The sequence below is a fragment of the Schistocerca serialis genome, chromosome 1 (genome assembly GCF_023864345.2).
Source record: "Schistocerca serialis cubense isolate TAMUIC-IGC-003099 chromosome 1, iqSchSeri2.2, whole genome shotgun sequence".
Taxonomy (NCBI): Eukaryota; Metazoa; Arthropoda; class Insecta; order Orthoptera; family Acrididae; genus Schistocerca; species Schistocerca serialis.
In genome coordinates this window covers 311595528-311608961 of record NC_064638.1, presented here as the reverse complement: position 1 = coordinate 311608961, position 13434 = coordinate 311595528, and the positions used below count along the sequence as shown (strand labels likewise).

Here is a 13434-nt window from a genome sequence, read left to right as displayed (position 1 = left end):
CGACGCATTCTTACTGGGGGGTGATGTATGCCCGCATGGTACGACATTACTGGTCGACGTCGGAGCCAGCGTTTTGCTGCACCAATAACCTCCCAATCGTCCACCTACTGCTTCCCGCAAGTGCATCCTTCATTGGGCCAAACAGATGAAACTCTGAAGGTGCAAGATCCGAACTCTAAGGTTGATGAGGAAGAACAGCCCAGTGAAGGTTTGTGAGCTGTTCTCGGGAGATGGTTCAAATGGCTCTGAGCAGTATGGACTTAACATCTGAGGTCATCAGTCTCTCTAGACACAGAACTACTTAAACCTAACTAACCTAAGGAGATCACACACATCCATGCCCGAGGCAGGATTCGAACCTGCGACCGTAGCAGCAGCGCGGTTCCGGACTGAAGCGCCTAGAACCGCTCGGCCACACCGGCCGGCTTCTCATGAGAGCAGACTTGTGTGAGGCCTTGTGTTGCCATGGAGAAGGGGAAGTGCGATTGAATTTTTGTGGCAACGGACTCGTCGCATTCGTTTCTTCAGTCCCAGCATTGCAGGGGTCACAGCTGTGGGCAGCCAGCAGGTACTTGGGATATGGGACAGGCTTGCGCGGCCTTGTTGCAACAATGACATGCCCCGCCCAACGACCCACCGTGCTTTTGTTCATTGCCAGATCTCCGTAGATATTCCGCAAGCGCCTGTGAATATCTGCGTGGCTCTGCTTTTCTGCCAGTGGAAACTCGATGACATGTTCAAATGGTTCAAATGGCTCTGAGCACTATGGGACTTAACTGCTGTGGTCATCAGTCCCCTAGTACTTAGAACTACTTAAACCTAATAACCTAAGGACATCACACACATCCATGCCCGAGGCAGGATTCTAACCTGCGACCGTAGCGGTCGCGCGGTTCCGGACTGTAGCGCCTAGTACCGCTCGGCCACTCCGGCCGGCTCAATGACATGTATCTGGTTGGTATGCACCCCCTTTTACAGACTCCATTTTGAATGCTACGTATAGCGCCGTCACCTATCGAAACTTCATAAAACTTTAGAGCTGATGCGGGAACATTTGACGATACCCCACAATCAGCTCCGCACTTTTTCAACCGAAACTGACCGAGAAAAAATGTGTTGCATTATTTACTGCACGGCCATTGTGAAATGGACATCTCTGCATTGGACTGAGACAGCATAGGGAATCAGCTGGAAACGACATTGAATCATTAAAATGAGGGACGCCCGGTTCCATCTCGTCTTAATGAACCACCTGTCATCTCGCTCCAAACAAAGTTGTTTGTGCGATAACATACAAGAGATCAATTACCTCGTGAAATTGGACAGTCGTATGCACATCTAAACTCACCAAACAAAATATTAGTCCCTCATCCTACCTTAAAACGCACGCTGATCGCTTTGGAGCACCGCAGATGGCATAGGCCTGGTATCTGGCGTTCACGACCCCCCCCCCCCCCCCCTCGCCGCTGACGCAATTCGTGGCTGGGAAGCACACACGAATCCAACAATGAGTTGGTGGGGTCAAAACACACACCTCCGAAAACATTCTTTTTTGGTAAAATCTTTTATATTTTTACGTAATCAGTTTCCAAGTTCCACAGTTAACATGCGGACAATTAAGTAGCATGAAATATAAGCGTTATAGCGCGCCACAGTCCATAGACCTGTGTCGCTTAGCGAAATACAAACTTCGATTTTATGGTTGGTTCAAATGGCTCTGAGCACTATGCGACTTAACTTCTAAGGTCATCAGTCGGCTAGAACTTAGAACTAATTAAACCTAACTAACCTAAGGACATCACACACATCCATGCCCGAGGCAGGATTCGAACCTGCGACCGGAGCGGTCGCTCGGGTCCAGACTGTAGCGCCTAGAACCGCACGGCCGCTCCGGCCGGCTTCGATTTTATATTGAGTGAATTAATGACGTTGTCATAGTGGTGAGAATCTGTTGCTATCATAGCTCTTAAATTAATTGCGTGACACATGTACACTACTGGCCATTAAAATTGCTACACCAAGAAGAAATGCAGATGATAAACGAGTATTCATTGGACAAATATATTGTACTAGAACTGACATGTGACTACATTTTCACGCAATTTGGATGCATAGATCCTGAGAAATCAGTACCCAGAACAACCATCTCTGGCCGTATTAACGGCCTTGATACGCCTGGGCATTGAGTCAAACAGAGCTTGGATGGCGTGTACAGTTACAGCTGCTCATGCAGCTTCAACACAATACCACAGTTCATCACGAGTAGTGACTGGCGTATTGTGACGAGCCAGTTGCTCGGCCACCATTGACCAGACGTTTTCAATTGGTGAGAGATCTGGAGAATGTGCTGGCCAGGGCAGTAGTCGAACATTTTCTGTATCCAGAAAGGCCCGTACAGGACCTGCAACATGCGGTCGTGCATTATCCTGCTGAAATGTAGGGTTTCGCAGGGATCGAATGAAGGGTAGAGCCACGGGTCGTAACACATCTGAAATGTAACGTTCACTGCCGTCAATGCGAACAAGAGGCGACCGAGACGTGTAATCAACGGCACCCCATACCATCACGCCGGATGATACGTCAGTATGGCGATGACGAATACACGCTTCCAATGTGCGTTCACCGCGATATCGCTAAACACGGATGCGACCATCATGATGCTGTAAACAGAACCTGGATTCATCCGAAAAAATGACGTTTTGCCATTCGTGCACCCAGGTTCGTCGTTGAGTACAACATCGCAGTGCTCCTGTCTGTGAAGCAGCGTCGAGGGTAGCCGCAGCCATGGTCTCCGAGGTGATAGTCCATGCTGCTGCAAACGTCGTCGAACTGTTTGTGCAGATGGTTGTCGTCTTGCAAACGTGCCCATTTGTTGACTCGGGGATATAGACGTGGCTGCACGATCCGTTACAGCCATGCGGATAAGATGCCTGTCATCTCGACTGCTAGTGATACGAGGCCGTTGGGATCCAGCACGGCGTTCCGTATCACCCTCCTGAACCCACCGATTCCATGTTCTGCCAACAGTCATTGGATCTCGATCAACGCGTGCAGCAATGTCGCGATACGATAAACCGCAATCGCGATAGGCTACAATACGACCTTTATCAAAGTCGGAAACGTGATGGTAGGCATTTCTCCTCCTTACACGAAGCATCACAACAACGTTTCACGTGGCAACGCCGGTTAACTGCTGTTTGTGTATGAGAAATCGGTTGCAAACTTTCGTCATGTAAGCACGTTGTAGGTGTCGCCACCGGCGCCAACTTTGTGTGAATGCTCTGAAAAGGTAATCATTTGCATATCACAGCATATTCTTCCTGTCGTTTAAATTTCGCGTCTGTAGCACGTCAGCTTCGTGGTGTAGCAATTTTAATGGCCAGTAGTGTACGTCTCAAATTTAAAACGAATGCTCTTCAGATACTATACTTCTCTGAGTACCGATTTATTGCAGATTATGCTAAAGCGATGTGCGCGATCTGATCCAAAGTATTGAAAAGTGTCCGCATATCTACTGTGGACATTAATATGAGCTGCGTCCACCACTCACCTGTGTGACGGGTTGAAATCTTCTGGGGACACTTGCATTGAGGTGTCTGAATGTGGTGGAGGAATGATAGCTCATTCTTCCCCAGGAACCAAAACTAGAGAAGGTGGCAACATTGGACACTGAGATGTGGAGCGTAGTGTACGTCCAAACTCATCCCGAAGATGTTCCATTGTGTAGGACTCTGCGCTCAGTGTACACTTCCAGTCGGGGCATCTCGCAAAGGCCGTTGCTCGCCGCAGTACATACGGCTGCACGTGTTGTGTAGACCGAACAACACCGAAACTGGACATTGACTGGCGGGAGGGATGTGCTGTGGTCCAGCGACTGACAGTTTTGTCCGTTCTCGAATGATGCACGGCGTCGAGTATACTGGCGCCCTAATAAGGCGGTTATCGGATAGCGTGCGTAGGATGTGGTTCTGGTTATTCGTGCCGTGGCTTGATCCCACTCATTCGGGTAGCTGAATAGATTAACCAGGATGTCTTTTTCAATGTTGCGCGCGGCGTCTTCATGCAGTGACCACATCCATCTTCAAGATAGGCGTGTTGTCAGCGTTCACGCGCATATTGCTCTTTTGACGAACACTCGGGCGCCCTATCGCTCGATAACTGGAAAGTAAATCACCTGATCGAAGGTCTATAAATGTCTTTGATTCTTTGGAACAGCGGTCGAAATGTAATAAGCAACATCCTCCTAATTTCGTCGTTGTACGCGGCATAACTGAAGAAACTTTCGGTTTCTTTCTAGCCGAATTCAGGCCGTTATTAATGCTGAAGACGGTGTTACACACTATTAGCATGAAGTGTCCTCTGGCAGCCTAGGTGACTAGATTTTTGTCCGGTGTCCTGATCTGCCACAAGAATAGCATACACAATTGTAGCATACAGAAGACAAACCTCCCAAGCCTTAGCTGTCTGGTTTACACCGCCCACGCATAGTTTGTGGGCGCTAAGGCTAGAATTCTATCTGCATAATTTATGTACTCTTTCATATTCTCAGCAGTACGCGGTCGACAACTAAAACACAAACACATTTCAATTTTTTTGTACACGCTGTACATTATTCTGCGTTAATCTTGTGGCCTTAAGACGCGCCACTTACAGCAGAGTTTGTAATACTACACCACACACACAGTGGTGAAAATAAATTCTGTTACAATTCCCAATGCAAAATGAATCAACGGAGAGTACCGATTTACGGATTAACGCGGTGCATACAACAAATACCACGAGAGGCTGTCAACACTCACGCACAACCATTCAGCTGGCGCCTCACAGTTCCGTGCAGCACCCTCCAGATGGTGCTCACAAACCTGGACCTCCTTGCTTTCGTATCACTTGCTCTAGCGCGGTATGTACGTCCACCTATAATGTGAATAGCTGCCATAGGAAACACTGTTGACTGCTCCCTACATTGCTTCCTCTCCTCACTGGCGGACATGAAATTCTTCTGTCCACAGGCACAAAACATGGCGCGCTTAGGACACCAAGGCAGTTTTTAACCACAGACAGTTCACTTCAGTGCCTGCAGGTCGCTCATTAATGTACTCTGAAGCCTACCATCTGGTTTAGCAATCGCTATTTACAGAGAACTAGGAACAGTAACAAAGTGCCTGATTTTAATTTCACCGAATGGTGCTTTGACTTTCCTATACGCTGAGTCAGTCCCTGACAATAATTTCTTTTTCGATTTCTTCACATTTTACGTGCAGCCATTTCGTATTGGTTTCCCTGCACTTCCCAATTGTTTCATTCCTCAGCGACTTGTATTTCTGAACTTCCCTTAACATTTTTGTACTTCTTTCTTTCACCAATCAACTGAAGTATTTCTTCTGTTACACATAGTTGCTTCACAGTTACCTTTTTTGTACTTATGTTTTTCTTTCCAACTTCTGTGATTGCCCTTTTTAGAGATGTCCATTCAACTGTACTGCCTATTGAGGTATTCCTTATTGCAGTATCTATAGCTTTAGACATCTCGCCATTCCTTAGTGCTTCTGTATCCCACTTCTTTGCATATTGATTCTTCCTGACTAATCTCTTGAAGTTCAGCGTACTCTTCATTACTACTACATTGTGATGTGAGTCTGTATCTGCTCCTAGGTACGCCTTACAATCCAATATATATAATAAAAATTTAATAATAAATAAATGTTTGTTTAGATATATTGTCCGACATTTTTATCTGCGCTGTGACTGTACTAATGTGTACAAACTTAGCTTACCACTTAACACAAAACATCTGAACTGGCTTTTCAAGCACAGGATGTTAAACAGACATTCTAAATAAATATAGACTTGGCCCTGTAAGGCAGCTAATATCAGGTGCGGATCGTAGCAAAAATCATTAGAAATGCTGCTGCCACGTAACTAGAATGCATGAATAAATAAAGGTGAAAGTTTGGGGTCTGTTCTAGAAAGACAAAACAGCTATTCCCTTTTCTATTCTACATATACTTTATCAACTGTGCTTTCAGGCGGTCAAAAGATAAACAACAATCACGTTCAATTACTTTTGACACTCAATAACAAAATATTAAACTCCTGGACATATTGAAATGACGATTATTAAAATCGTTACCTCGACACATGAAAATTTTTTATCACAAGAAAGAATTATTAAAAATCTTCATCAACTCATTTATATCTGCATTGTCATAGCTGATCAATGCACTTAGTTGGTGGGGAGTAAATTTACTTTTTGAACTAAAGAAAAAACTCTCATGTACTCAATGTAAGGGTAGATTAGTATCCAAGCTTGTGATATTCAATGGTCAAAGCGTACGCAAGTTGGAGTGAGCAAAATCTAGACTCAACATTTACTGTGGCCAAATGCGCAATTGTACTTTACCAAGTGGCATCTGCAACGGGATTGTCTCCGTGCTGGATCTGAAACTCAAATTCCCTATTCTGGCCTTGACTGAATTCACTCAGTCTCAACTTCCCTGTGTTCCATAGAACGTTAATCTTTCCCTAGTCGAAATGATGGCTATTGCACACTCACTAAGGCTTGGAGCGACATGCACAATTTCTTTGCCTGCAAAAATTCCTGCAGGAATAATTATCTACCTCTTTGCTATCTGTCGCCAAGATACATGAAGCGTATCATCCTCACTTCACAGAAAGCAAAGCTCTCAGTGCCCTCAATTATTTCCACCCACTTGTGCGGTCCACTGTGAGACGAGACGAGACGAGAGAGAGAGAGAGAGAGAGAGATCTAGGAATTTTTGTTCTTAAAATGCTTTTATATAATAGGGATTTCTCTAATGGCAAACGATTCCAGAATATATAATGGGGATCTCCCCACCGTGTCGCGTCTGCATTGCATCGCCCAGTATGGCCTCAGCTAATCACCGTCTCACTAGAGGTGAATTTTTTTTTCTTGCTGGGTCACAGCCTAGCCCTGTTAATGCCGTGCAGCCACTTAACGTCGGTCCCAGCCATATTTACGTTAAAAGGAATAGTGTATTGTTCTGACCTTATCCCTATCTGTGCCGAATCTCGCCGTTCTTTTGTTAAATGGGTTTTCCGATGCCATTAACCACCTGCTCAGCTCATCTCCAAAATGCGTTTCACTTTAACTTGTTTATTCATGACCATGTCCATATATTGGTAGATATTGTTTTGTTGCTTTTCGGTACATCAGATTAACTGCAATTGCCTTACGATATGGAAATAATGAGATTAATTTTTCGGCGTGTCGGACGTGCACAATAAGCTGACCTATGCCTGTAAATGGGTGAAGAAGCTTTTCATATTAGTTCCACTAAATGAAATAGTCTTTCTATCGCCGTATCCACCTACAAAATTTCGACCGTGTCCATGATATTGTAATCGGATCTTCGTGGCAACTCCGAAGTACACAGGTGGGCTTCTTGGGTTTTTATATATTGCAGTACTACTAGGAATAATGACTCATACAATATTTCATTTAGTAAAATAATACTATATTCTTTCCTTCGATGCACATAAAAATACGACTTTTTACTTATTCTCACAAATAAAAGGCCTACTGTCGATTTCGCTCTAAAATAATTCATTAACAGAGAGCGAGTCCTTCAGCTTACCGAGGAACAGGAAAAACATCTTATGTTTTTGTAACACTTCAAAATCAAAAATACATGACGGTAGGCGCAGACTCTATGCTGGGTTACCGCTTCACCTTTTCTCTTTGCTTTGAAGAAACACGAAAAACATATGAGCAATAAATGCAAAAGGTACATCACTTATTGGATTGTGGAATCTCTCTCTGACTATGATGTCACCTAACTGAAGTCTTCCCGTATCACCTGGCCTTTTCCCAGTATACTACCTCCTCTTACGATTCTTGAACAGAGCATTTGCTATTACTAGCCGAAATTTATTACAGAACTCAGTTATTCTTTCTCGTTTCTCATTCCTTGTTCCAAGCTCATATTGTTCTTTTTCTTCTACTCCTTCCCCTGCAACCGCATTCCAACCCCCATGACAGATTTTCATCTCCGTTTGCGTATTGTATTACCCTTTCAGTATCCTCACATACTTTCTCCATTTCTTCATCTTCAGCTTGCAAAGTCGGTATGTGTACCTGAATTATCGTCGTCGGTTTGCTGTCGATTCTGACTAGAATAAAACTATCACTGAACTCTTCATAGTAACACACTCTCTGGCCTACCTTCCTATTCATAACTAATCCTACTCCTGTTATACTATTTTCTGCTTCTGTTGATATTACCCTATACTTATCTAACTAGGAACCCTTGTCTTCTTTCCATTTCATTTCACTGACTCCCCCCCCCCCACTATATCTAGATTGAGCATTTGCATTTCCCTTTTCAGATTTTCCAGCTTCCCAACCACGTTCAAGCTTCTGAGATTCCACGCCCCGACTCGTAGAACGTTCTCCTTTCATTGGTAATGCAGTATTTTTCTTGTGGTCACTTCCCCCTTTGCAATCCCCTCCCAGAGATCCGAATGGGGGACTATTCTGAAATCGTTTGGCACTGGAGAAATCATCATGACAAATTTTCAATTACTGGCCACGTGTCTTCAATGCATTACCTTATGCGTCCTCATGCCGTTGATCATTGCTGATTCTTCCGCCTTTTGGAGCATTTTCCCACCCCAAGGACCTACTTCCGTTCCTTCGCCCTCTTTGACAAGGCCGTTGGCAGAATGAGGGTGGGTTCTTATGCTGGGAGCCTTCGGTCGGCAGTGCTGATCATTAATCAAAATCTAGGCGGTGGCGGGTTTCGAAAACGAAATCGAGGACGTAACGATGCTACCCCTACACAATGGGTGCATTCCAATCTATGTATATTGATAATAAAAAACAGATTAAATGTCGGGTATGTTACACTATTAAAATCAAGCCACAGTTTTGGATTGCTGGCTACTATGTCGTTCTTCTATAGAAAAAAAAATCACATGACAAATGCTATAAAGCGAGAATATAAGATAATTCAGACTCTAGAGCGTCGTGTCAGAGAAAGGAGATCAACGATTGGACGCAAGTATTAGAAGAGAGTGTGAGAAATTTACGATGTGGATGCAAACGGGCTTTTACTTACCAACGACGACGCTTTCCAGAAGACAACAGCATCGTCAGCAAACAATCTTCTAGTGCTGCCGGTCCTATATTATGGTACTTTTTCGTAATAGGGGGTGTACTGGCCAGCTGTGTAGAGACGAATAGTGGAGACAAAGGGTGATGTGTGTAAGTCATTTGAAGTAAATGAACTGCCTCCGCCGACCGCTGTGGCCGAGCGGTTCTAGGCGCTTCAGTCTGGAACCGCGCTGCTGCTACGGTCGCAGGTTCGAATCCTGCCTCTGGCATGGATGTGTGTGATGTCCTTAGTTTAGTTAGGTTTAAGTAGTTCTAAGTATAGGGGACTGATGACTTCAGATGTTAAGTCCCATTGTGCTTAGAGCCATTTGAACCATTTGAACTGCCTCCAGACAAGGAAAGCTTCAGCGCCGACTTGTTCTCACGTTACAGAACTGACGGCGGTCCCTGCGATGCCAGCCGCAGCCTTCTAGAACCGCAGCAGTCCAGGCTGCCCCCTACTTTCCACAGCCACTGAAACACAGGTAAGCCGCCGCACTCAATTACTGTCAACTGCCTCCCAACACACTGTAACCTCCCAACAGTTAAATAAAATAAATAATTATATCATTCGCATTCAGTGTAGCCTCCCCACTAATAAATTTCGTAACCTACCAATAATAAAAATATGACTAACCTCATAATTAAAAAATTTGACTCATATACAACCTTTCAATAATTAACTGTGGATTTGAACGGGTAAATTTTTGACGTCAGCAGTGCTGCGTCATGGCCCTGAAAGATCATACTGAATAAATTGAAAATTCTTACCTCAATAAGGTCGCCAGAAAACGCGCATATATATATATATATATATATATATATATATATATATATATATGGGACTTGATATAACAATAGTACATATGCGCGAGGCTGCTTTTACCTTATACTACATCGCTCAGGCACCGCCATCGCTCCCCACGACCGGCCCAGCCAACTCCACACGACTGCTCGCTACTACTACTACTGACACAGCTCCTACTGCAGCCAACACTGCCCTCTGGTCTGAGATTCTCTTATAGCTTACATATCGCAGGCAGCGCGTGAGCAATCCATCGAAATTACATCTGCTCGAGTGCGCTAGCAATAAATTTCTTAGTCATGGACCTCTTAAATCACTGATCTAGCACACGCGCGCCTTCACTGGGAAGCATATACATCCAATGGGACAGAAATTTTTCCCATACTTCGCGCGGTTGTAGTACACACGTTTAGCGACTGCTGCTCTCGTACAATGCGCTTCTCAAGCAGTTTCGAGAATACCTCACGAAAGTACAAGCCGACGAACAAAGGCGTTAGCGCAGCCGTCTAAGGCGGCAGACAGCTAGTGTGCCCGTGCTGCTTTAGATGATGATAATAATAATAATAATAATAATAATAATGGTCGTCACGGTGGTTAATTTGTGGCAAGGTGTAATAAGGAATGGTGATGAAATAAATATTTATTTATCGATACATTTATGTGAATACCGCAAATACAATGTACACTATTTAAAGCAGGTGTAGGTTGAGCGTGGTGGTGCAGTGGTTAGCACACTGGACTTGCATTCGGGAGGACGACGGTTCAAACACGCGTCCGGCCATCCTGATTTAGATTTTCCGTGGTTTCCCTAAATCGCTTCAGGCAAATGCTGGGATGGTTCCCTTGAAAGGACACGGTCTGTTTTCTTCGCCAGCTTTCCCTCAACCGATGGGGCCAATGACCTCGCTGTTTGGTCCCGTTCCCCAAATCAACCAACCAACCAAAGCAGGTATAGCGCTTTGCGACGTCACAGCAATACGCACATGAATGTAACTTCATCACAGCTCCTTATTGTACCTTTCCACGAATGTGCCACAGCGTTTATCATTATTATTTTTCCTTTACAAAAGAAACATGGTTCGTTGTAGCGATACATTTTTCTGTCGTTATGTGAAGACAATAGGCTCGCGTTCGCCTCGTCTTGGTAACACCCGGGTTCAAATGGCTCTAAGCACTATGGGACTCAACATCTGAGGTCATCAGTCCCCTAGACTTAGAACTACTTAAACCTAACTAACCTAAGGACATCACACACATCCATGCCCGAGGCAGGATTCGAACCTGCGACCGGACTGAAGCGCCTAGAACCGCTCGGCCACAGCCGCCAGCACTGTCGGGGTGATATATCAGTTGTGATTAATGGAAATTGTACGTCTGTGTTTAAATAACAAACAGCTAGTGTGCCTGTGCCTTATTTTATGATCACTGCAGTCTGTGTAGGTGGGAGGTAAAAATATTTTTACATTTGGAAGACAAAAGTTCGTGACTTCAGAAAATTTCAAAGATTTCGCCACAACGAAAAATCTCTTTTTTTTTTTTTTAAATGATTGCCGATCCAACTCGATTATCTTAGCCTGACAATCTCTTCCCCATTTCCTGATAATGCAAAAAGGTTGCCCTTCTCTGAACTTCCGTCGATCTTATCTAGTAAGAACAGCGAACTGAGCAGCAATACTGCAGAAGAGGTGGAACAAACTTATTGCTGGCAGTCTCAGAAGTAGATTTTTTTTTTTATACACCTTGTAAGTGTTCAGGCAATAAAGAGCAGTCTTTCGTTCGCCTTCCTCACAACATGTACTACTTGGTGGTTCCAGTGTAAGTTGTTCGTAATTGTAAGCCTCAGGTATTTATTTAAATCGACAACCTTTAAATTTCTGTTGTTTATCATGCTACCGAATGTAGCCTACAAGACACGCCACTGATTTGAATCTTCTGTTTCACCTTTTTTCTATCGATTTTGTTTCCCTTATATTTACTGAAAATGCATATGCTTAAATGAACTGAAAATTTAAAGTGTTATGTGAAATAAAATATTTTTTAAAAATCTAATAATATCTCAAAGTCATGTATGTGAAATAAGAGCCCCTAAATTCCCTTCTCAACGACTCTCTCCCCTCCCCTCTCTCCCCTCCCGACGACATAGAACACTAGCCTATATAACCTATGTATCCTGGAAATTAAACTCCAACAATCCTGTTGTTTACTCTTAATCTCTAGTCCTGCTTTGCCATTCCGCCTGTACATGCACACCCTTCAGACGCCACAAATTACATAACCTCTTTCACGATGAAACGTCAACAGACTCCCTAAGGCTAGTGCTTTGACATACACTGAAGTAATCGGATAGCGATATTCGTACACGATATTCAGAAAGCGGTAGTATCGCGTACACATGATATAAAAGCGCAGTGCTTTGGCGAAGGTGTCGTTTGTACTCCCGTGATTCATGTGGAGAGGTTTCCAACGCGATTATGACCGCACGTCGGGAATTAACAGACTTTGAACGTGGAATGGCAGTTGGAGCTAGACGCATGAGACATTCCATTTCGGAAATCGTTGCAGACTTCAGTATTCCGAGATCAACAGTGTGAAGAGTGTATCGAGAATATCAAATTTCAGGCATTACCTCCCACCACAAAGAACGCTGTGGGCGACGGCCTCTAGTTACCGACCGAGAGCAGCGGCGTTTGCATAGTTGTCAGTGCTAACAGACAAGCAACACTGCGTAAATAACTGCAGAAATCGATTAAGGACGTACGACGAACGTATTAGTTAGGACTGTGCGGCGAAATTTGGCGTTAATGGGCTGTGGCAGCAGAAGACGGATGCGAGTGCGGCGTTCCTCTCGAGCTCGTGACCGTATCGGTTGGACCCTGGATCAGATGAGTCCCGATTTCAGTTGGTAACAGCTGATGGTAGAATTCAAGCGTGGTGTGGACCCCACAAAGCCATGGAGCCAAGTTATCAACAAGGCAATGTGCAAGTTGATGGTGACTCCATAATGATGTGGGCTGTTTTTACAGTGGTTTGTGACAGTGGGTCATGTGGTCCGACTGAGTCAGTGTCTGGAAATGGTTATGTTCGGCTACTGCAGCCATTCATAGACTTCATGTTCCCAAGCAACGATGTCATGTCACCAGCCACAATTGTTCGTGATTGGTTTCAAGAACAAGAACAAAAAAAAAAAAAACAAAAAAAAAGGGTTAGATGGCTCTGAGCACTATGGGACTTAACTTCTGAGGTCATCAGTCCCCTAGAACTTAGAACTACTTAAACCTAACTAACCTAAGGACATCACACACAGCCATACCCGAGGTAGGATTCGAACCTGCGACCGTAGCGTCGTGCGGTTCCAGACTGTAGTGCCTAGAACCGCTCGGCCACACCGGCATGCCGTTTCAAGAACATTCTGCATAATTCGAGCTAATGATCTTGCCACTCAGGTCGCCCGACATAAATCCCATCGAACATCAATGGGACATAACAGAGAGATGAG

The 13434-nt window shown here is 44.4% G+C and overlaps 1 protein-coding gene across 2 annotated transcripts in view; it reads left to right on the top strand.

The window, feature by feature from the left end:
* LOC126469582 (diacylglycerol lipase-beta-like) overlaps positions 1-13434 on the top strand; it is an 817808-nt gene that overhangs the window by 336505 nt on the left and 467869 nt on the right. For both annotated transcript variants that reach the window (XM_050096710.1, XM_050096701.1), the window contains exon 2: positions 9527-9618. The gene's annotated coding sequence lies outside the window, so the exon portion shown is untranslated. The remainder of the gene's footprint in view (positions 1-9526; positions 9619-13434) is intronic.